The 21,923-nt window shown below is 38.7% G+C and overlaps 1 protein-coding gene across 1 annotated transcript in view; it reads left to right on the plus strand.

Annotated features, from left to right (window-relative positions):
* Window positions 1-1,348: 1,348 nt before the first annotated feature.
* Window positions 1,349-21,923, plus strand: part of MAGED1 (MAGE family member D1) — a 104,806-nt gene continuing 84,231 nt past the window's right edge. The window contains exon 1 of the mRNA XM_032756982.2: window positions 1,349-1,425. The gene's annotated coding sequence lies outside the window, so the exon portion shown is untranslated. The remainder of the gene's footprint in view (window positions 1,426-21,923) is intronic.

Genomic DNA, 21,923 nt, shown 5'->3' on the forward strand with positions numbered 1-21,923 from the left:
TGAGGCAGGAGAATTGCTTGAGCCCAAGAGTTCAAGACCAGCCTAGGTAACAAAGCAAGACTGCGTCTCTACAAAAAATAAAAAAAGATTAGCTGGACATGGTGGTGTGCTTCTGTAGTCTAGCTACTCAGGAGACTGAAGCAGGAGGATCACTTGAGCTTAGGAGTTTGAGGTTATAGTGAACTATTATCATGCCACTGCACTCCAGCCTGGACAACAGAGTGAAACCCTGTCTCAAAAAAAAAAAAAAAAAAAAAAAAAGAGGAACTACAAAGGTAAATTAGAGACCATTTTGCACTAAATTAGAATCAATATACAAAAATATCAAAATACAAAATATAAAGATTGGTAGGATGTAGCTAAAGCAGTGCTTAGTGGGAAATGTGAGTCAAATTGTTGAAATAAATTGTAAAAGTACCAGCAAAACTAAGGACCTTATTGCTAGTTTCCTTCTTTGCTCTGACCACATTTTGGTCGTTTATTCATTTAACAAACATTGATGAACACATATTTTATGCTAGGCTCTTAAGTGTTTAAATGTCATCTTTAGCTCTAGGCTGTGGGATCCTAGTGTAGTGTCTCTGGGTGTAGCATAGTATTTGGGACATGGTAGGTACTCAGTATATACTTGTGGACTGACTAAAAATAACCACAAGAGATCCTCCCCTGTGGTGAGAATTGTGGCGCAGATTTGGGGGCCAGGAGAACTTTCTGGAGGTAGTGATAATAAATAATTCAATTCTAAACTTGTTCTGAAGGTATTTAACTAGAGTACGGATTTTTATTATTGAGACTTTTTTCAGTTTTCATTTTCTTCCTTTTCTTGGGGAGTATGTAAAATAATGCAAGAATGCTTTCTAAATGAGTCCACCTTTATTCTTTGGACATTTGAATGTGGTATGTAACTCTGGATACGATTTCAAAGTAAAAATCATTTAGATTTAAGATTTTTTTAAAAAGCTTGAAATTGAAGTATACTGCTAATACAAATGAACTTTTTAAAAGTGGTGTGCCAGAAAACAGTAAATCAGTTTGGTAAATACGTAACTGTAGACATCCAAGACAGAGAAAATGAGGCCTGAGTTAAGGGACTAAGATGAAGGGAGATATTTCTAAGGCGAATCAACAAGGAGAGGTGGCGAATTGTACGTGAGGGATTTGGCAGAGATACTGCAGCTCCTGGCACGACTAGAATTAGGATTTGTAAAAAGTTAGTGATTCTCTCTCCCTGCCGGTTTACATCACAATGTAGGTGTTGACCTAAGGAGGGAGTCAATGAGATAGAGCATTGCAGAGCTTGCTAGAGAGGCACAGGAAGTTGCCTGAAGTGAAGGAGGGGGTGGCGGCTGCAGAAGCTAAAGCTTCCGCCAAACAAAAGAGGACAGCACTTCCGGTCACGCCATCGTTGCTGCCTTCTTCGTCAAGGTGAGTGTAAAGAAGGGGACTTGTTAATTCTCACAAATAAATCCCCATACACTCCAGGGAAACCTCCTTTTGTGCCTCAACGTGGGGTGGAAAGGAGAATTCATCCCCGCGTACGTTGTATGAAGGATGCTTCTGACGCCTGTGGTTCTGATCGCCTCACTATCTCCTCCCTTCTCCTCCGGAGATGGGGGGCCCGTTCCTGCCTCACCTCCTAACTCTGGTGGTTCCTTTAACCGCTTGACTCCCGATCATGCTTCACCTTTCCTCTTTATCCCGGATCCTCTTCTCTGGTCTGAGCCAGGGTCATTCCCTCTACCACAGGTCACTCCTACCTCCTACCTCTCACCTCCGCCTTCTGCCCCCCATCCTTTTAATCTGCGACTCTTTGCGAGCCCCTTCCTACACTCTGTTTTACTCCCCCTGCTGGCCTTTGGTCTTTCCTGTTCCCCTCCCGCGGAGACCAGTAAATTACGTTCTTTGTAACAATAGGTGTGACTTCAAGGTCAAGGCTTTTTTTTTTTTTTTTTGGTTCTTTTAAAGTATAGGCAAAGAAGCAGAAACCTTAGAGCCCTGAGAGACATAGGCACTTGTCCAAATTATGTTCTTTTATTTTTTTAACTCTAAACAAAATTACACATCATTTAGATACTATTGCACAGATTTCAGTCTTCTACACATTGCATTTATTTTTTTATGTTGCCATAGAATTGAATCCTCAAATTTTGGGGGGCAAACATAGTGGATTATACCTATAACCTGGTTTCAGCTTCAGCGTAAGCTTTCCCATCCCCTGTAAAACTTCTCTTAGCGGTGAAATGGTTGACAGGAATGGCATCCAATCACAAATTTGTTACTTTATATGAGTTGAGTTTATTATGCAATTTCTTTTCTGGTCTCTGATAGCAACATTAAACAGCAAGCTGACATTTTTCAGACAAAGACTTTTTCTCAGAGCTTTGCAAGTATTACATAATCTATTTGTTGCAATGTGAAATGTACTTTTCTATTACATCTGTTACCATGTCAGATTTATCTTGTGAGAACATTAGTTATTAAATAATAATCACAATACCAAAATGATCATTAAATTTATGCTGAGAATCAGAGTTTTCCAGGCTCTATCAGGATCTAACGAGGAATTTAACCAAAGTTCTCTTTGAACAAGCAGTTGACTCCTTCCTGTGTGTTATGCTTGCCAAAATAAGGGGTGATTATCTTTTCTAGGCCATGTATAGTTTTTATTTAAGAATAAACAATGAGGAAGAGCTTTTGTAACACCAAAACACTTAGGAACTTTTCCAAAGAGTATTGCTGATGTCTCTTTATACTCTATTCAAATCATTATTACACAGCATTTAAATATTATCACACTTGTTTCAACCCACTGTGCATCCATCCATTCATTCAATAATTTTTTATTGAATAATTTTTATTTGCCAGACAGTGTTCTCAGCACTGGGGATACAACAGTCGATAACAAAAACAAAGTCTTTTAAACTATAGCTGGGAGACAGACAATAACTTAATATATAATCAATATATATTGGCAAGTGGCACTGGTGTTAAAATAAATGAACAAAATAAAAAAAAAGAAGAAATAAAAAAGAAAAAAACAAAAAAGAAATAAATATGTAATAGGTTGTAGTGTGGAGGGGCTCTACTATTTTAGATAGGATGGGCAGGAAGTCTTCACTGGTAAGGTGATATTTGAGCAGGAACCTGAAGGAAGTGAGGGCACACACTATGCAGATATTAATGGGAAAACAGGATTTATGTCATAGTCTTTGCATTTGTTCACTCTGTTTCCTAACCCGCCCCCACCTTCCCATTCCCCTAGTGGTCACTTTTCTGCATAATATTAATTCAACGCTCTGCATACTCAAATAACCTGATCCGTTCACATTAATTTCTCATACTCTCTTCCTCCTGGCTAGCTTCTTGCTACCATTTAGGCGACTTGTCAGCCTCTCTAGGAAGACATATCACTATCTCCATATCCACCTCATCCTCAGTTTGTTGATTGCTGATGCATTGTGTGCTATCCTACAGGATATTTGATTATCTCTCTCGCTGCTCTTATCACTGTGTGTTCATAATATATTGTTCATAAATATTTGGTATGGTAAAGTGAAATGAATTCAGTGCTTGTTTATAAAAGATAAAACTTTTAAATATGGTTTTCCCCCTAATGTTCAAAACCATTCTCTAAGGTCCGTATTATCATTGTCATTTTACTGATGCTAAAACCAAGACTAGGAGGTATGTAGTAACTTGCTAAACTGTGGTACAGTTTATGGAGTTAAGGTTTTTCAGACACTCAGTCCTGGTCTGGTTCTCTCTGTCTCTGTTTCTTAATGAGAAATAGAAAATATACAGAATATTTTATTATTTTATAAGACAATCTGGGTATAGAAATTTTATTTTTTGTGCTTCTTTCACAACTTAGATCATATCAGGTGCTTGAATTACTCCCTAATTATAAATATTAAGCTCTGAGAGGCATGAATAATGCCTCTTTTTACCAGATTTTTTTTTTTTTTTTGAGACGGAGTCTCGCTGTCACCCAGGCTGGAGTGCAGTGGCGCGATCTCGGCTCACTGCAAGCTCCGCCTCCCGGGTTCACGCCATTCTCCTGCCTCAGCCTCCTGAGTAGTTGGGACTACAGGCGCCCACCACCATGCCCGGCTAATTTTTGTATTTTTAGTAGAGACGGGGTTTCACCGTGTTAGCCAGGATGGTCTCGATCTCCTGACCTCGTGATCCGCCCGCCTCGGCCTCCCAAAGTGCTGGGATTACAGGCGTGAGCCACCGCGCCCGGCCCTACCAGATTATTTTTAAATAAAAAATTAAACAAGCAGAAGTTGAAAGAAGAGTACAATGAAAACTTATATTCTGGACCTAGATTGAACAACTGTTAACCTTTGCCATATTAGCTCACTCTCTCTATTACTCACTCTTTCTCCATGCATCCATCCATCCATCCATCCATCTGTCCATCCATCCATTTATCCATCCATCCATCTATTTTTTGATCTGTTTTGGCTGAACCATTTGACACTTGCAGGCGTTATTTTAAGTAAATGTAAATACATGCAGAAAAGTGCACATTATCCTAAGTGTACAGCTCAAAGCATTTTCTTTTCTTTTTTTTTTTTTTTTTGACGGAGTCTTGGTCTGTCCCCCAGGCTGGAGTGCAGTGGTGAAATCTTGGCTCACTGCAACCTCCGCCTCCTGGGTTCCAACGATTCTCCTGCTTCAGGCTCCCGAGTAGCTGGGATTACAGGCACATGCCACCCCCGGCTAACTTTTTTACTTTTAGTAGAGACGGGGTTTCACCATGTTGGCCAAGCTGGTCTCGAACTCCTGACCTCATGATCCACCCGCCTCCGCCTCCCAAAGTGCTGGGATTACAGGCGTGAGCCACCGTGCCCGGCCAGCTCAAAGAATTTTCACAAAGTGAACTCAGCTGTGTAACTAGCATCAAGATTGGGAAATTTTGAAAGACCCTAAATGTATCCCTTATTTGTTACTATTCCAAATTAATCACAATCCTGGCCTCTGTCATTGTATAATAATAATTTTGTCTGTTTTTAAACTTTAAAAAGTAACACAGTTTGTGTTAATTTTTTGGCTTGAGGATTTGTTTTTGAGATTCATCCATGTTATTGAGTGTAGTAGTAATTCCTCTATTTTCATTGCTATTCCATTGTATGAATGTACCACAACGTAGTTACCCTTTTATTGTAGATGACATTTTTGTTGTTTCCATTTTCAGCTTGCAAATAGTATTGTGAGCATTCTAGTACACGTCTTTTGGTGATACATTCACACATTTCTGTTGGACATATACCTAAGAGTAGAATTGCTGAATCACAGGTTATGTATATGATTAATTTTAGTAAATACTGCCAGCCAGCTTTCCAAGGTAATTGTACGAGAACACTCCTAACATAATTTTTTTTTTTTTTGAGACAAAGTCTTGCTCTGTCGCCCAGGTTGGAGTGCAGTGGCGTGATCTCAGCTCACTGCAACCTCCGCCTCCCGGGATCAAGTGATTCTCCTGCCTCAGCCTCCCGAGTAGCTGGGATTACAGGTGACCGCCACTACGCCCAGCTAATTTTTTGTATTTTTAGTAGAGATGGGGTTTTACCATGTTGGCCAGGCTGGTCTCGAACTCCTGACCTCGTGATTCTCCAGCCTCCACCTCCCAAAGTGCTGGGATTACAGGCCTAAGCCACTGCACCTGGCCAGAAATTTTTCAGAGTGGAAGTTGCTCTAGAATATTGCCAACACTTGCCTTTGTCTTGGTAGCTATTCTAATGGTTGTGAATGGTATCTCACTGTGGTTTTATTTCACATTTCTCTGATGATGGACCTTTCCATAAGTTTGTTAGTCTTTTGGATATTTTTTATGAGGTGCCTGCTCAAATCTTTTGAGTACTTTTTCTCCTGGGCTAACTTTTTTTTATTGATTTATAGGAGCTCTTTCTATATTAAGGATGTGGATGCTTTGTCAGATATATGTATTACAAATCTCAGTGGCTTGTATCTTCAGTCTCTTCATGGTGTCTTTTGATGAACTGAATATCTGAATTCTAATATCATTCTGTTCATTTTTTTTTCATTTATGGTTAGTGCTCCTTTGTACTGATTAGGAAACTTTTATATTTCCCAAGGTCATGAAGATACTTTCCTAGGCTGTGTTATTGTTTAACCTTTCATATTTATATTTATAAACTGTAATTGATTTTTGTGTATATTGTCAGTATGGGTATGTGTAAAGGCCCTTTTTTTGTTATTGAAGTGGACAGTCAACCCCAAACCACTTATTGAAAAGATCATTCTTTCCCTTTTGTAGTGCCATCCTTTTCATTAACTCAAATATATAAATCAATAATTTGATTTAGTTCTGAATTCTGTTCAGTTTGGTTTGTCTATCCTTGTATGAATACCACTGTCTGAATTAATGTAACTTTACAGCATACCTTATGTATGGTTATGTGAGTCTTACACTTTCGTTCTTTTTCTTCAATAATGCCTTGGTTATTCCTGGTCTTTTTCCGTATACGTTTTAGAGCTAATCAATTTCCACAAACATTCTTCTTGGCATTCTGATTGAGATACCATCTAACAGATCAGTTTAGGGAGCAGATATCATGGCACATCACCCTCAAATATCTCAGCATTCATCTCCTAATATTAGCATTACTTTGTAGTAATTAATTACCATTATCTCACTAAGGAAAATTAATGATTCCCTAATATCAACGAATACCTAATCTTTTCAAATTTATTTTCCTCAGTAAGCCTTTGTAAGCTGGTATTTAAAACTATCATCCAACCTAGATTAATGTATTGTTAAGTTTTTGGGGATTTTATTGGTGTTTTCTCTCCTTTGTTGAACTTGTGAATATTTATATATTTAGTACTTTTCAATCCATTGCAGTCATTATTTCTTCTGTTGTTTCAACTGTCCAATCATGGCAAGTAGGAGCCCATTCACATTCACATTGGCTTCTGTGTCTTTTCTCTTTTGTTACATACATTTTCAAATATATTCAAAGTAGAAAATAGTAAAATAGGCTGTGCACGGTGACTCACCCCTGTAATTCCAGCACTTTGGGAGGCCGAGGTGGGAGGACCACTTGAGCCCAGGAGTTTTAGACCAGCCTGGGCAACAAAGTGAGACCCCATCTCCACAAAAAATTTAAAAATTAGCTGGACATGGTGGCACGTGCCTGTAGTCCCAGCTACTTGGGAGGCTGAGGGGAGAGGATCGCTTGAGCCGGGGAGTTTGAGGCTGAAGACAGCTGTGATTGCACCAGTGCACTCCAGCCTGGGTGACAGAGTGAGACCCTGCCTTAGAAAAAAAAATAGTAAAATAAACATCCATGTATCCATTCCCCAGCTTCAATAATTAACAACATTTTGCCAAAACTGGCAAGTTTTGTTTTATCTATTCTCCTCACCCATTTTTTTCCACATCCCAGATATGTCATTACACAGGTAAATAACTCAGTATGTATCTCTAATTCATAGGTGCATTAAGTAACCACCACGTCATTATTATACTTAGTAAGATAAATAATAATTTCTTTCTTTTTTATTTTTTTTGAGACGGAGTCTTGCTCTGTGCCTGTTGAATTGTCTTAAAGTTATAGTTATACAGTAGCTTTGTTAAGTCAGTATCCAAACAAGGACCATTTATTGCCAATGGATGTTTTTCTCTTAAGTCTTATAAAGCCCTTGCATAGTCCCCTTTTTATTTTATTATTTTATTTTATTTTATTTTATTTTATTTATTTTATTTTATTTTTTCTGAGACGCAGTCTCGCTCTGTCGCCCAGGCTAGAGTGCAGTGGTGCGATCTCTGCTCACTGCAAGCTCTGCCTGCCGGGTTCACGCCATTCTCCTGCCTCAGGCTCCCGAGTAGCTGAGACTACAGGCGCTTGCCACCGCGCCCGGCTAATTTTTTGTATTTTTAGTAGAGACGGGGTTTCACTGTGTTAGCCAGGATGGTCTCGACCTCCTGACCTTGTGATCCACCCGCCTCGGCCTCCCAAAGTGCTGGGATTAATTACAGGCGTGAGCCACAGCGCTCAGCCCCTTAGTCTCCTTTTTGAAAGATCGTTGATTAATTCAAGAAACTACATCATTAGTTCTATAGACTGTCTCATCTGGATTTAGATGATTGCTTCCTTGAGGTGGCATTTATTTTGTTTTCTCATCCTCGTGTTTCCTATTTACTGACATTTAGAGCTAGAGGCTTGATTAGATTCAATTTTGATTATTTTTTAAGAGAAAGACTCATTTTAGGCAGTGCTGTTTACTTTCTATTGTATTGTATCATGTCTAATTTTATCTTTTTTTTAATTGGTGCTGGGATTGATTTGTCATTTCAGGGTGTTGTCAGGCTGATCTCTCCATTGTAGCTTTTCCCACCAACCTTTCTTCTATTGGTTTTAGCAGCCATTGATGATAATTGCCTAGATTCATTATTTCTGTAGAGGTTGAAAAATGGTGATATTTAATTCTTTCAATCTTTCTGCATTATTAACTGGAATTACTTTATAAAGAAGACTTTTTTCTTATCAGCTATTTTTTGTCCTGAAGTATATTTCATAATAATCAAGATAAATGATGCTGCCGCTGCTGCTTTTTTTCATTTATCAGTGTTCATAGTAATGAGTTGGTTTCTTAGCAACCGCCACTGTTTTCTTTAATATCATTAGGAATTCATGGATTTTTATGTATTTTAGGTGTATCAACCCATTGTGGTCATTTTTTAATGCTTAAACAGTGTCATCTTATAAATTAGGAGCCCCTTCTGTTTAACTTCTATGTTTTTTTTCACATTATCTCATTAGTCCTTGTTGGCATCCTTGCTTTTTGGCGTAAGCTGTTTTAGGCTCATCATGTACACTCCCTGCCCCACCCTTGGAATTAACCATTTTACCAGGAACTATGTAATTTTTCAGTGAACCTTGGTATTTAGAAACTAAGATGGGAATACTCAGGGGATTATTATTTTAAAAGTCATGCTGCCTGATCTTTTGTTGTGCTCTTTTCCCCGCTATTGTGAATACATTGGAATGACTCTTGCAGCATTTTATTGAAAACTCGCTAAACATGGCTTTCATTTGTTTATGTAGTCATTCATCCAGCAAAAATTTATAGAATGCCTACTATCATGTATCTGGTCTTATGCTGGGCACAGGGAATATGAGGGTAAACCTGACTGGTCTCCTGTCCTTGGAGAAGACTCATTCTAGTGTGGATATGAGCAAATAGGCAGTGTCTAAAGAGCAGTGAACAGTACTGTGTTCATACTCTTTAGACATTGAGCATACTCTGGGCATAGGCAAATGGGGTGACAGGCTGTAGGAGCACAGAGGGGACATCCCAAAATGCTTTGGAAAGGGAAGATGATGCTTGATACTGGATGAGTAAATGAGGTATGAAGGTAGAAGAGTAATGAAGAGTGTTGCAGTCAGCAAACTGGAAGAAGTAGGGGGGAATCTTGATATAGTCAAGGAAAGGCATATATGTAGTTGGTTATGATGGGAACATAATTGTGTATGTTTTTCAGTTTTCAGAAGATTGACAAAATCGTCTACTTACCACAGACATGAAGATGTAAAATGTTGTATGTATGTGTTGTTGATTTTTATTTTAAATCTAATAATGAAATAATCCAAATTCTAATTAAAATTAGTATTTAATGTACTTCTTGGACCTGACCATATTTTTTAGTTATTTCATTAATATTAAAGCATAGTTACAGTTAGGAGATGTCTATTTCATGTTTTAGTTCACTGCTTCTTTATTTTTTACTATTATTTTGCTTTATACGTGTTAAGAATCTGAATTTTCAAGATATGACATTAAAAATAGTGGCATATTTATTGTGGCTCTTCATCTCCATTCATCCTTTGGCTGCTATTTGTGTCAACCTGTTTAATACCATAATTACAGCCCCTTACATACTCACAATGCAAAGTTGTTCCAGAAATCATGTCATCTCTCTTTATTACCAATTGGACATTATACTATACCTGTTACATTTTACAGCATGTTGCACCTGAGGCTATCCATGTGACAGACACTGCATGAATAGTATGTTAAACACAGGTTTGTGGTTTACCGGAGTGCTATGGTTTACCAGTTGGGAATTTTGGGACCGTGAGTGTGGGAGAATCACTAGGCTTAGGAGGGAACCACATCTCATATGTGGCCAGGAGGTGAAGGGGTGTTCTATAAATCATTGAAGAAGTGGGGAAGCTTAATTTTTAAGAAGGGGATTCTAGAGGTCACAAAGAAAAGATTCCAGGTGGGAAGGAGAGCAGTGAAACAGTAGATTAAAGGGGAAGTGGGAGTAGATTACTTCTTTTCATTCTCTCCATTTGTCTTCTTTATTATAAGAATATAATACGTTCCCAGAGTCCTGAAAGGCAAGAAGTATGAGTGAACAAGCGGGGAGTCAGAGAAGGTGAGAAAGGAAAACACACACTGTCTGAGAACGTCAGATGTGATGGGAGAGCAGTGGGGGGAAGATAGATTGCAAGCCTTAGGATGGATTGATAAGTCTTAGAAAAGACAGATCATTACTTAATTAATCAGTCAATTAATTAAAAACATACTGATGACTAGCTGGATAATGAGAACATGTAATTGACTTAAACATGTTTTCAACTGAGTGAGGTAGACATAGACATTGCAACAGCGGTGCTATGCTAGAGGAGAGACAAGGTGTGGTGCTGGCAGTAGAGACGTAGAGGAAGGTCCTCTAACCTATCTTAAGGGCTCAGAGAAGGCTTCCTAGAAGAGACCATGTTAAGAACTGAATTTTGACAAAGCTGTGAGCGGGACCAGAGAGCAAGTGGTCATTGGTCATTTAGACGATGTAAAGTAGCTGACTGGGTATGCCATTTAGCCTTGAGCTTGAAAGTACCTAAAGTAATGGGCAATTTAGAGATTACTCCGTGATATAGTAAAGCTAAGGAAAAGGGGCAAACGGAAAGGAATAGTTTTATAAATGGTGTCCCCATTCTCCCAGCCCATGGCAACCACTAATATACTCTCTGTCTCTCTGAATTTCCCTATTCTGGACATTTCCTATAATTAGAGTCTTGCAATATGTGGCCTTTTGTGTCTCGCTTCTTCCACTTAGCACAGTGTTTTCAAAGTTTATCCATATTATAGCATATCTCAGTATTTCCATTCCTTTTTATGGCTGAAAGATATTCCATTGTATGAGTATACCACCTTTTACGTATTCATTCATCAGATTGTAGATGGACAGATGAGTTGTTTCTACTTTTTGGCTATTATGAATAATGCTGCTGTGAACTTTTGGTATACGTTTTTGTGCAAACATATGTTCTCATTTCTCTGGGGTATATGCCTAGGAGTGAAATTGATAGTAACTCTATGTTTAACTCTTTGAAGAACTGCCAAACTCTTTTCCAAAATGGCTCTACCACTAAAATTCCCACCAGGAATGTATAAGGGTTCCAGTTTCTCCACATCCTTGCTAACACATGTTGTTTTCCTTTTTTTTTTTTAAATTACAACCATCTTAGTGAGTATATATAATAAAGAATCTCACTTAATTTTTAAAATATAATATTTAACTGCTGACATCTTTTTTTTTTTTTGAGGCAGACTTTCACTCTTGTTGCCCAGGCTGGAGTGCAATGGTGCCGTCTCGGCTCACTGCAGCCTCCACCTCCCGGGTTCAAGTGATTCTCCTCCCTTAGCCTCCTGAGTAGCTGGGATTACAGGCATGTGCCACCATGCCTGGCTAATTTTAATATTTTTAATAGAGACGGGGTTTCTCCATGTTGGTCAGGCTGGTCTCGAACTTCTGACCTCAGGTGATCTACCCACCTCTGCCTCCCAAAGTGCTGGGATTAGAGGTGTGAGCCACCATGTTCTGCTAACTGCTGACATCTTTTAAGCCTCACCTCTCCCTCTTCATTTTCTGCTCCACAACCGGGCAAGTTGACTAGAAAGCATGAGTGCTTCCTCCTTTGGAGCTAGCAAGAGATTCAAATCATACAAGTGTCTTCCTGAATGTAAGAACCCTCACTCCTGCCTCATCCTTTAACCACAGTAAAAAGTCGATTTAGTTTCCTTTCCTTGCTTTTTCTAACCTGCTTAGGAGACTTGCCTTGCTGTCCCCAGAAATGCATCATTTATGTAAGTAAGTAGTAAACATTTTCATACCCTCTTTGTGTGTGAGGTATTATCAATCTGAACATTGGAATCAAAATTTGGGTGGGGTCCCTCCTTCTTCTGCAGGATGGCAAGAACAATTGGCACAGTCAGCTTGGTGCTCAGATAATGACTGCCATCGTGGGGGGAAGGGAGTATCTTTCCTTAATTGCTTTGGCTCACGAATTGGTTCTGATGGCAAGCATAAACACTGAGCCTGCAAGGGTAGCTAGTTTTTTAGTTGTGCTGTGCTGTGTTGTATTGTTGACTCCTGTAGAACCTCTCTTATAGATTTAGCTAACTTGGAAGTTTAGGTAATTTAATGGACATTTAGGAACAGTAACATGGGATCCTTAAAGTAGCCCTGGATCATGTGTCTCAGCCCAGACCTATTTGTGTGTCTTAACGTAAAGCTGTGACTGATGCTAGGCTCAGGAGGAAAACCATGTCTATGACTAGTTGGTTTTGTGTCTCAATTAGGCTCTGACCCTGACAGCTGACTGCCCATTGGGTGGTCGCTCTTGAGAGCAGTCATCAGGGTGTGAAAAAAAGAAAGAGAAAAGAGAAAAGAAACAGCTATTATGTGGCTTGCTGGGGTCTGGACTCCGAAGCACAAATGACTCACTAGGACCCTTAAATACCTCCGTTGTTATTGCTGTTGCTGCTGCTGCTGCTGCTGCCACTGCTGCTACCGCCGCTGCCGCCGCTGCCACTGCCGCCACCACGGCCTGTGCTTCTGTTGCAACAAAGATCCTGATCTTCAGGAGTATAGGGAAAAACATCAGTGGCACCCCTGTAGCATGGAGAAAGGGGTAATTCAAACCCATAAAGCTCCTAATCCTTTAATCTTATATGACCACCATTGCCTTTGGGGAGGCCCCTTACAATGACAGTGCTGATTTGAGACTTTCTGCAGGAAGACATTTATAAACATGAGCAGGGTAGGGACCCCCCAGAAATATGTCCAGTAACAACAGCAACAAAAAAGGAAGTACAGTCATGTATAGCATTATGATGTTTTGGTCAACAACAGATCACATATGAGGATGGTGGTCTCATAAGACTATAATGGAGCCGAAAAATTCCTGTCATCTAGTGATGTCATAGCTGTTGTAACATTGTAGTGCAACGCGTTACTCACGTATTTATGGTGATGTTGGTGTAAAGAAGCCTGTAGTACCAGTCATATAAAACTAGAACAAGTACCATTATATATGGTACATAATACTTGATAAGGATAAAAAAAACAGCTAGGCGTGGTGGCTCACGCCTGTAATCCCAGCACTTTGGGAGGCCGAGGCGGGCAGATCACTTGAGGTCAGGAGTTTGAGACCAGTCTGGCCAACAGGGTGAAAACCTCTCTCTTGAAAAAAATAAAAAATTAGCTGGGCGTGGTGACGCACACCTGTAGTCCCAGGTACTCCGGAGGCTGAGGCATGAGAATCGCTTGAACCTGGGGGGCAGAGCTTGCAGTGAGCCAAGATTGTGCCACTGCATTCCAGCCTGGGTGACAGAGCGAGACCCTGTCTCAAAAAAAAGATGAAAAACAACCATGTTTATGTATTTACTATACCATAATTTTTATCAGAATTTTAGAATGTAGTGTTTCTACCTATTAAAAAAGAAGTTAACTATAAAAGAGCCACAGGCAGGTCCTTCAGGAGGTATTCCAGAAGAAGGCATTGTTATAGGAGATGACAGCTCCATGTGTGTTATTGCTCCTGAAGAACTTCTGGTGGGACAAGATGTGAAGGTGGAAGACAGTGATATTGGTGATCCTGGCTCTGTGTAGGGTTAGGCTAATTTGTGTGTATCTTAGTTTTTAAGAAAAAAGTTTAAGAAATGAAAAATTTTAAACAAATAAGCTTATAGAATAATAATATAAAGAAAGAAAGTATTTCTATATAGCTGTATAATTTTTTTTTTTTTTTTTTTTAGACAGAGGTTCGCTTTTGTTGCCCAGGTTGGAGTGCAATGGTGCAATCTCGGCTCACTGTAACCTCCGCCTCCCGGGTTCAAGCGATTCTCCTGCCTTAGCCTCTGGAGTTCTGGGATTATAGACATGCGCCACCATGCCCGGCTAATTTTGTATTTTTAGTAGAGACGGGGTTTCTCCATGTTGGTCAGGCTGGTTTCGAATTCCTGACCTGAGGTGATCCGCGCATCTCGGCCTCCCAAAGTGCTGGGATTACAGATGTGAGCCACTGTGCCTGGCCATGTGTTTGTGTTTTAAAAGCTAAGCATCATTACAAAAGAGTCAAAAAGCTTTACAAAATTTAAAAAAGTTTATAAGTAAAAAGTTATAGAAAGCTAAGCTTAATTTATTGTTGAAAGAAATGTTTAAAAAATGATTTTAGTGTAGCCTAAGTGTACTGAAGTGCACATTAGTGTACAGTAATGTCCTAGGCCTTCACATTCACTTACCACTCATTCACTGACCCACCCAGAACAACTTCCAGTCCTTCAGGCTTTATTCATGGTAAGTGTCCAATACAAGCGTACCATATTTTGTCTTTTTTTTTTTTTGAGACGGAGTTTCACTCTTGTAGCCCAGGCTGGAATGCAATGGTGCGATCTCTGCTCACTGCAACCTCCTCCTCCTGGGTTCAAGTGATTTCTCCTGCCTCACCCTCTCGAGTAGCTGGGATTACAGATGCCTGCTACCATGCCCGGCTAATTTTTGTATTTTTAATAGAGATGAGGTTTCGCCATGTTGGCCAGGCTGGTCTCGAACTCTTGGCCTCAAGTGATCTGCCCGCCTGGGCCTCCCAGAGTGCTGGGATTACAAGTGTGAGCCACCACGCCTGGCCATATTTTTGTCTTTTATACCATATTTTTACTGTACCTTTTCTATGTTTAGGTAGGTTTAGATACACAGATACAAAAATACACAGATACACAAATTGTGTTAAAATTGCCTACAGTATTCAGTACAGTAACCTGCTGTACTGGTGTGTTGTCTAGGAGCAATAGTCCATACCATATAACACAGGTGTGTAGTAGTGTATACCATCTAGGTTTGTGTAAGTACACTCTGATATTCACACAACAGTGATGAAATCACCTAATGACACATGGCATTTCTCAGAATGTATCTCCATTGCTAAGTGACACAAGATTGTAAAAGAAAGAAAAATAAAACAGATATGAGAGGACGAGGAAACAAACAGAAATGGAGATCCACAATTTGACCCAATTAGAATCCAGAATTTATGGAAAAATTTTACTAAAAGAGCAAAAAGGTAAAAGGGTGCTGATTGGTGTTGAAATGCAGTGGGTGGCAAAACTTCATGACCTTAATTAATACTGGGGCTCAAATTGGTTATTATGTCAGGATCCCACTATATTTAATCAAGGTGCCTCCTGTAATCTAAGGGGAGTTCCTGAACAGGAAAGAGATAAACAAGTATACCTCACATTAACTGTCAGAACTATTGCCTTGCCTGAATTCCTCACATTTGTACCATTCATTGCCTTAAAATATCCCATAGTGGGTATGAGCACTCTGATCCAATGAGTGATAACATTAAGTATTTGGCACATGTGAATCCGTTTGACAACGTGAGATCCCAAGGACTATACCCCCAGTTAAAATAGGTTAATACAGCCCGCTGTAAATTAGAATAAGTCTACAAATACGGAAACCCATGATACAAGGCCTATTTGGTGAAAGGGTGATTATCCCCATGTCTTCTCCATTAACAATCCAATTTGGCCTGTTCTTAAACTTCAAATGAATGGCACCTAATGGTGGATTACCATAACGCTAATGTTGTGGTCCCACACATTAAGGTCCCCATACCCAATATTGTTGACATTACTGACTCCATCCAGTCTGTGACTGGTAAATATTTTGCTATTATAGATTTCGCTAATATGTTCTATTCACTGCCTATTTCAACAGCCTTTCAGCCTCAGTTTGCCTTCACCTCTGAAGGGACACAATAAACATGTACCTGGCTACTCATGGGATACCTCCACAGCTTTGCCATTGTACACTATCTTTGTCGGCAAGATCTTAACTGTACCGAGCTTTTTCTAGATGTACAGGTGTGACATTACATTGATGACATCCTTCCCTGAGGAGATTCATTTGACACACTCATTCAGGAAATACAGATACTCACAAAATTGCTCATAAAATGGGATGGCCATTGTGCCACACATAGTGCAAGGCCCTACCACTTTTCAATACATACACATTATTTGCTAAACTGAATACCATTCTGTCTCTGACCCTGTCAGAAAAGCAACTATTGACCCTGTCAGCACCCACAACTTCTTTTAGGCTCATTTGTGTTCTGGAGACAAAACATTCCTCTTTTATAAATTTTATTGAAGCCCATTTACGCTATTTCTTACAAATCAGTTCGTCTTGAATGGGGATCCCTTCCAACAAGAGGCTCTAGAATCTGTCAAAATTGCAATATGACACTAACGACAATTAGTCACTAACGGCAATATCGTTAGTGACCCCAGATGCGCTTCACCATAGAGGTTTTAGCAACTTCCTCATTTCTCCCTCTGGACCATCCATCACTGCCGTAAGTTGCCAAGGGTTTCTGATGCAAGAAACTGTCATCCTTGGACCTGTTTTATACACCATTAGAGTGACAATTGCTAGCTGCATAGTGGACTGTCTTAGAAATAGAGGCTATCACAATCCCTCAGCCTGTGACCCTCCATATCCAACTGCCTACTGTGCCTTGGGTCATGGAAGCCATGGCACTACAAGCTGGGCATGGCTACTGAGGCCTCTTTGCTACAAGATGGAGAAAAACCTGGGTCTTCTGTCATATACCACTTGGAGGAAGGGGTAGCCTCCCGTCTTTAGTTCTTTGCTAAATACCATGGTGTTGGGGGACCCATCACCCCTCTCCCAGACCCTGTGGCTACCTGCAGAGCCCCTTGAGATCAAATGGAGTGAAAAACAATGGTTCGTACAATTTATGGATGACACCACAAGCATTGTATACAATGGAGTTTGCTGGAGAGCTTATGCTTTTCATCCTTTAACCATGATGCTTCTGATAAGGACAGGAACACAGGTTTCAGTACAGTTGGCCAAACTTCAGGCATTCACCTTAGCACTGTATGCCCTAGCCAACAATTGGCCCCATCCGCACATTTTTACAGGCTCTTGAGCCACTGCCTAAAAGTTGCCCCATTTGGGGAAAGAACTCTGAGAATCTCTAACCTCACAGATAGCCAAAATGTAAATCAAATTGACACATTTATCTTCACATAATAAAGGTCAAACATAAGGTCTCACCAAGAGACTCCTTATTTTCCTTCAGAATTTGAGGCATCATTGATAGTGATGAAGGCACTCATTCCATTTCTTAGAATATACAGTGCTGGGCTTAATGAAGGAATTCAACAAAACATTTACTTTCCTTACAGACTTCATTCTGCAGGACTTACAGAGTACCATACTGGCTTCATTAAACAGATGTATATTTGATTAAATGAACACGGCACATTTCAGTCATTAGACAAGCATCAGGGGTGAATTGTAAGATTCTGACTCTATTTTTTCAAGTTTGCTGACATTTTTTTAAGCTTCACCTTCTTCCCCTCTGCCCATCGGGGCAAATTGATAAGAAGCTCTGGTTGCTCCCTCCTTGGGGGTCAGGAAAAGATTCAAACCATGGAAGCTCCTTCATGTGTATAGGAAGCCTTACACTGGGCCTTAACCACAATGAAAACCCAAGCTTGTCTCCTTTCCTTGTTCTGTCAAGCCATTTCTTCCCTGCTTGGGAAGCCTGACCTTCTCCACCAAGAAAATCTTCATTTAGGTAAGTATTAAACTTTCCTGTACCCTCTTGGTGTGTGTAACCAGTCTCAACGTCTAACCTAAGTTTGGGATGGGGGTCCCTTCTTCCTCTTCACAGTGTCAAGTAGTACCTGATTGAGGTTCTTATTTGCATTTCCCTAATGACTAATGATGTTGAACGTATTTCCATATCCTTATTGGCCATTTGTATATCTTCTTTAGAGAAATATCTATTCAAGTCCCTTCTTCTTTTTAAATTACATTATATTTTTAATTGCTTAGTTATATGACTTTTTATGTATTGTGGGTATTAGGTCCCTAACAGATATATGATTTTCAATTGTTGTCTTCCATTTTATGGGTTGTCTTTTCACTTGCTTGATAGTGTCTTTTGAGTACAGAAGTTTTTCATTTTAATGAAGTCCAAGCTGTCTAGTTTTTCTTTTATAGCTTGTGCTTTTGTGTCTTATATAAAAATTGTTACCTAATCAAGTTCACAGTGATTTACAACTATGCTTTCTTCTGTGAGTTTTATAATTTTAGCTTCTACATGTAAGTCTTTGATCTCTTTTGAGTTTATTTTTGTATGTGGTGTGAGATAGGGGTCCAGTTTCATTTGCATATAGTTATCCAGTTGTCCTGGCACCATTGTTTAAGAGACTATCCTTGGCACCCTTGCCAAAAGTCAATTGACCATAAACATAAAGGTTTATATCTACACTCTCAATTCTGTTCATCAGTCTATATGTCTGCAATTATTCTAGTACCATAGAATCTTAGTAACTGAAGCCTTGTAGTAAGTTTTGATATTGGGAAGTATGACTCCTCCAACTTTGTTCCACGTTTTCAAAATTGTTTTGACCATTTTGAGTTACTTCCATTTTAATATTAATTTTAGGGTCAGCTTGTCTGTTTCTGCACAGAAGGTATTTAGAATTTTAATAGAAATTTCACTGAATCTATAGATCAGTTTGGAGAGTATTGCCATCTTAACAATATTAAATCTTACAATTAATGAAACCAAGTGTTTTCCCATTTTTAAAGGTCTTAAATTTCTTTCAGCAATGTTTTGTAGTTTTCAGTGTACAAGTTGTGGTCCCACACATTAAGGTCCCCATACCCAATATTGTTGACAAGTCTTTCACCTCCTTGGCTAAATTTATTCTTAAGTGTTGAATTTTTCTTTTATGCTACTGTAAATGGACTTGTTTTCTTTTTTAAGTTTTATTTTATGTTTAACTGACACACAATAATTCTATTTATTTATGGGTTACAGTGTGATGTTTCAATAGATGTATACATTGTGCAGTGATCAAATCAGGGTATTTAGCATATTATCACCCAAACATTTATCATTTCCTTGTGGTAAGAACACTTAAAATCCTTCATCTAGTTATTTTGAAATGTATGACACAATATTGTTAATTATAGTTATAGTCATTCTACTGTTCAATAGAACAACAGAAGTTATTGCTCCTATTTAACTGTAATTTTGTACCCTTTAACTAGTCTTTCTGCCACTCTTCCACCCTACTTTTTCCCTCTACTCTCCTCAGCCTCTGGTAACCACTATTCTAATCTGTACTTCTATGAGATCAGCTTTTTTAAGATTCCACAAATGAGTGAGATCATGTGCTATTTGTCTTTTTGTGCCTGGCTTATTTCACTTAGACTTGTTTTCTTAATTTTATTTTTGGATTTTTCATTGCAAGGTAGAACTACAATTGATTTTTGTTTATGATCTTGTAACCTGCAACTGTGCTGAACTCATTTATAAGTTCTAGTAGTTTTTAGTGGATTCCTTAGAATTTTTACATTCAAGATCATGCCATCCACAAGTAGAGATAGTTTTACTTCTTCCTTTATAACTTAGTGCCTTTCATTGTGTTTTCTTTTAAAATTGCCCTTGTTAGAATCTTCAGTACATTGTTGAAGTGGAGAGAGTAGATATCCCTGTCTTCTTCCTGATTTTAGGGGGAAAGCTTTTGATCATTAATTATTTATTGATATTATTATTATTATTATTAGAGACAGGGTCTCCCTCTGTCACCCAGGCTGGAGTACAGTGGCGCAATCTCTGCTCACTGCAGCCTCGACCTCCCGGGTTCAAGTGATCCTCCTGCCTCAGCCACCCAAGTAGCTGAGACTACAGGCACATGCCACCTTGCCAGATAGTTTTTGTATTTTTTGTAGAGACTGGGTTTCGCCATGTTGCCCAGGCTGGTCTCAAACACCTGGACTCAAGCAGCCCGCCCGCCTTGGCCTTCCAAAGTGCTAGGATTACAGGCGTGAGCCACTGTGCCTGGGCCTGATCTTTAATTATTAAATATGGTGTTTCTGTGAGTTTTTCCTAGATGCCATTATCAGGTTGAAGAAATTTCCTTCTGTTCCTAGTTTAAGGTTTTTTTTATGAAACGTTATTGGGCTTAATCAAAGGCTTTTTCTACATCCATTGAGATGGTCATGTGGTTTTCATTTTTTACTGTTAGTATAGTGTATTACACTGCTTTTCATATATTTATCCAGCTTTTTATTTCTGGAATAGATCTCAATCATGGTGTGGAGTTCTTTTTACACATGTCAGAATTTGGTTTGCTAGTATTTTGTTGAGGATTATTGTGTTTATATTCATAAGGGATATTGGTCTGTAGGTTTCTTTTCTTGTAATGCCTCTGTCTGGTTTTGCTATCAGAATAATACTGGCCTCACAGAATCAGTTAGGAAGTGTTCCCTTGTCTTCCCTCCTTTCAAGGAGTTTGTGTAGAATTTAGCAGTGAAGTCGTCTTGGCCTTGGCTTTTGTGTATGGGTAGTGTTTTGATTACTAATTCAGTCTCTTCACTTGTTATAGGTCTCTTTATCTTATCTATTTCTTCCTAAGTCAGATTCAGTAGTTTTTGTTTTTCTAGGAGTTTGTTTTATTTAACTTAATCTGATTTTTTGCCATACACTTATTTATAGCATTTTTTTATAAGATTGGAAGTAATATTCCCTCTTTCATTTCTTATTCTAGTAATTTGTCTTCTATCCTTTTTCTTGGTCATTCTGGTTAAGGGTTTGTCAATTTTGTTGATCTTTTGGAAGTACCAACTTTTATTTTCATTGATGGCTCTCTATTATTTTTCGATTCTCTATGTCATTTATTTACTCCTTAGTCTTTGTATTATTTCCTTCCTTCCTTCTGTTTGCTTTGGGTTTAGTTTTCTTTTTATAGTTAATAAAGATGAAAAGCTAGGGTCATTGTTTTAGATCTTTCTTGTTTTTCATATATTTATCTGCTTTTTATTTCTAGAATAGATCTCAGTCATGGTGTGGAGTTCTTTTTATACCTGTCTGAATTTGGTTTGCTAGTATTTTGTTGAGGATTATTGTGTTTATATTCATAAGGGATATTGTAATATGATTATTACAACTATAAATTTTCATCAATAAAGAATACTGCTTTCACTGCACCTCATATGTTTTGGTAGGTTGTGTTTAAGTTTTCATTAATCTCAAAGAACTCTGTCATTTCCTGTGTAGTTTCTTATTTGACCTTTGGCTTATTTAGAGGTGTATTGTTTAATTTCTACTTTTGAATTACTTTACAAAATATCTTTCTGTTACTGATTTCTAATTTAATTCCATTGTGGTTGGTGAAGATACTTTTTATTATTTCAGTCCGTTTTATGGAGACTTGTTTTATGATCTAACATATGGTCTATCTTCCATGAGAATATTTAATATGCACTTGAGAAGAATGTGTATTCATCTGTTACTGGGTTGAGTGTTCTATAGTGTCTATTAGGTGCAGTCTTCTTTTTCCTTGTTGATCTCCTGTCTGATTGTTTTTATCTATTATTGAAAGTGAGATATTGAGGCAGCCAGAATATGTTACTGAATTGTTCATTTCTCTCTTCAGTTCTGTCAGTTTTTGGAATCTGTTGGTAGATGAATGTAAGTTTATCATAGTTATATTTTTGTGATGGATTGGCAGCTTAAAGATTGCAAAATATTATTCTTTGTCTT

This window comes from Hylobates moloch, unplaced genomic scaffold (genome assembly GCF_009828535.3).
Source record: "Hylobates moloch isolate HMO894 unplaced genomic scaffold, HMol_V3 SCAFFOLD_7, whole genome shotgun sequence".
Classification (NCBI taxonomy): domain Eukaryota; kingdom Metazoa; phylum Chordata; class Mammalia; order Primates; family Hylobatidae; genus Hylobates; species Hylobates moloch.